This window comes from Brachycentrus maculatus, unplaced genomic scaffold (assembly GCF_059751285.1).
Source record: "Brachycentrus maculatus isolate JH-2025_06_01 unplaced genomic scaffold, ASM5975128v1 h1tg001043l, whole genome shotgun sequence".
NCBI classification, from domain to species: Eukaryota; Metazoa; Arthropoda; class Insecta; order Trichoptera; family Brachycentridae; genus Brachycentrus; species Brachycentrus maculatus.
The window spans coordinates 4,017-8,032 of record NW_028281752.1 but is presented as its reverse complement, the minus strand read 5'-3'; positions in this window follow the sequence as shown (position 1 = coordinate 8,032).

Genomic DNA, 4,016 nt, shown 5'->3' with positions numbered 1-4,016 from the left:
ATTTCGGTTTTCGACCCCTTTCAGTGACGAGACAACCTTCGGGTATTTCTTGTGTCTGCGCCCATTTCTGAGTGAAATGTTCCAAGTGATATCTTAGTTGTCCATATTCTTTGCGAATTTTTCGTGGTCAAACTCAAATTTTCCGACTTGCTCTTTCAAACTCTTCGTGATGTAAGACTTAAACTGCGGGTATTTCCAGCAGATCAAACCACAAAGCCCTACCCAGTTATCTCGAATCTTTTAATTGGTTACTTGCTGAATGTTGTTGAGAATACATTTGATGCCTTCTTATCCAATATCGCAGTGCTTGATGAACCCTAAAATATAGAAGCTGCAGACCTCATAAACCGATTATTCGACCTTGCTACAGGCCTTGGCTCTTCTCGCGAGAATAGGAAGGATAAAATGTTGGTAAATCATCCTAAGCTTGAAGAATTAGTCCTAATTCTTCAAAAGCTGAGAGATCTTAGAGATAAGGAATACCAACTCTTTGCTAATCGCGCTTTTGGTTATAGCAATGAAAAAGTTGAGGATGTTATCCTCCGCCAAGTTTGTTATGAAATCGCAGTACACATGGCAAAAATAGCTGATATCTCGTTCCTGGAGTGTAAACGGATAGATGAACAGGAATATGTTTGAAGAGCATTCGCGTGATTGCCCTGCAACTTCGATCAGCTTCTTAAGAATCAAATGCTACTTACGAATATGATCTTAGATTTGTACTTTGGTCTCCTTCGCCAATTTCACCAATTCGCATACTCCAGTGTACTTTTCAGTGTATTGGGTCTGCAAAAAAGTGACCCATTATAATGCTGAATTCAACTCGACTTCGCTCATCTCGATATTTTAGGTACGCAGAAAGTTCGGGAATATGCTTACAGCCAACCATAGACTATCTTGCACAATGTTCGACTTAGGTTCGATAGAAATCCACGTGGAAAATATAGTGATTTAGCCACCGTCGAGGGCCAATTGGATGTAATAAGCTTTCCAGTAGACCCTCCGGAACGACTGCTTCACTTGCTGTGAAATGGAATACAAATATATGAGCATGGTGAACGATTTTAGGGATTACATGCTGTCCTCCAGCAGCTTGATGGATTTGGAGTATTCTTGCAAGCTCTTTTTTTTAATTTAGTCTAGCACCAACTCCAATATCTTCCAACTCTCGCAATGCGGTGATTTGACTAAGTCCTGTAGAATGGGCTCATATCTTGTATTCGATTTGGCTAGCGAAGCAAAGTACTCATCAATAGAAGCTTGAAGCTATTTGTCCATTAATAATATGTATGTAAATATGTATACAAACTTCATGCATAATGTGCATCCATGAATGTGCATCTATTAATATGCATCTATGAATATGTATTAATTCGATGCACCATCATTTCGCCTTTTGAATATGCAAGATGGCGTTCGGTGTTAATTCGAGCTCTTCTAAGCTTTGAGTTTCTTACTCAGAGTATTCCCTTCTTGGATAGTTGCCCATCAATATGAATTTTCCTTTTATGATCTTCCTCATCCATTGGTAAACTTCTTTCACTTTTTCTGTGCCTTCCAGCTCAAGTATGCAGACTTTACCTTCTTCAGTTCTTATTTTTAAAGTGCAAATACCACTGTCTTCTACCGACTCGCCTTGCATCTTCTCATGAGTTTTCGTTTTGAAGACGTAGCATCCATCTATTTATGCATAAAACTCCTCGTTAACCTATGGGATTTCTTCGGATATCTCATTCATTTTCTTTTAGATTTCTCCACGAATTGGAATAATTTTGCCGTTTTTGATGATTTGTTTTGGGAGTTTACTTAAAAATTACTGCCGAGATGGAGGTTGGAATTATTTTTTCGCCAAACTTTCGAATGACTATAAATTTCCTTCATTTTCTTGATTTGAATATTTTTGAGCAATCATATCTGTCACTTTTAAAAAAACGCCGTTTGGATATTTTCCTTTTAATACGTAGGGAAAGTATCCATCTACTAAATCGCTCAAAATCTTTAGTGATTCTTTACTCTGATAGGAATAAAAATTAAATCCTTTTATCGCAATTCCATCTCCAAAAAAGGCAATTGATAATGGCTCCGCCTTTCTAAATTTGTGAACTCCATTATCAACGTATATCTATGTGCCATGCCCCTAAGAGTGTAAGCCTGCATTTAGCTCTTCCACCCTTCTTTGGATTGTGTCAAGCCCAATTTCTGAGGGCAGCCTATAATTATGTTTTGAGTTGGAAATGTCTTTTTTCATTTTTGCATGATCGAGATTGCCTTCGATTTTCCCTTTACCAACCCATTTGAGTCCATACTTTTTTAAGTAATCTTCCATATGAACTGTTTTTTCGAGAAGCTCCTTATTTGTAGCCTCAAGAACTTCAAATTTTTTATAAGTTGCTTCAGCGTTTTCTCGAAAGCCCTTTAAAAAACAGTTTTAATTTTTTAACTTTTCAATTAAATCGTTTTTTTGCTTTGTTATCGAAATGTTTTACTTTCAATTATTTCTTCTGGTTGGCAGAAGTCTCTTAAACTTGTCTCAGCCTGGCGGCCATCGAAGTTAATAAATCTTCAGTTCCATTGTTCGTTTTTTGGCGAGGAGGTAATTTCGATCGGCTCTTCTCTCGGCTTTCGGATATTTTTTTTTCGGATCGGCAGGACATAGAGGGAATTTCTGCCTGAAACTATCTATACACTCGATTCACCAGTTCCTGATCGAGAATATCTGGGGTTGACTCAAGAATTTGTCTCCCTGCACTCACCAAGGAATTATTTTTGGGGAGTGATTTTTTGGATCTGCTTGACTCGCGAGACGCTGGCTTCTTCTCCCAGCTATTTTATATTTTGAAATTTCCGTTTGCGAAAATACTCATCGAAATAAATATAAGCTTTAAGCAACATACAAAGTTCTAAAATGGATTATATTCTATTTCGGAAATTTTATCTTCAAGGCGAAACCTTCAAAATCAAGGTTATTTATCTATGCAATCGACGGCTTAATCGAATAAAGAAATATTTCACTCGAATAATATCGAATCTAATGATCTTTTCATTCATTTTTTAGTGTGACTAAATACTAGTCAAACTAACCAATTAGAAACAATTTCACCTTTAAAAATGTTCAGCTTCAGTCTGCTAAATATAAATTCCTATAAAATTCCAATAAATTCCATCACTGGAGACTTGGAAAATGGTGTTAAATATATATATGTTAATTTAATAAATGGCTATAAATTTGTTTCTTAAATTATTTTAATATAAAATCACATGTAGCTCCTAATGGTTTCACTAAGGAAGCTTTAATTTAAAGTCGTATTCATTTCTCTGATTGTATCTCCTGATATTTTGCTCATCTTGCTCATGAGCTATGTCGATGTGGGTCTCGAGGCGTCTTCGGGGTCGAGCATTTTCTCAACGAGATTCATTAATTTATGCGAATATTTTTTCCGACATTCATAAATTGTCATCGATATATCTTTACTTCTCACTTTGACTGCTTCGTAGTCGTAAAAACTCTCCGACTTTTTCAAGGAGCAGCATTCCAGCAAAATTATGCCAATTGCATAAATATCCCCTTTATAAGGGTCGTAGTTACTAATTTGAGTGCTTTTATCCTTTAGGCATTCGAGGATCTATGGACTGAGGAGAATGCCCTTGCCTTTGAGAACCTTATAACCCATTTCATGTGTCGCAACAATTTACCATCTGCAGGGGCTCAAAAGCATTCTTTCAACCAATTTTAGATGGAAAGAACTATCAACAAGAATGTTTTATGTCCTAATTTCGCCATGAAATATTTTTTCTTCGTGGAGATAGTTAATCCCATTCAACAGACTGACCGCAATTTTCAGCACTGGAATTAGATAACACAATTACATATTTATTCAGTGAAAAATGCTCCGCTCTTTCGGCGCTTCTGCAGTTCCCCTTTCAAATTTTTTTGCAAGTACTCAGTATAGATATTGGCAAAGTTGTGTTTTCCGCAGAAATTATCCTGTGATATTTATTACACACTGTAAATTCTG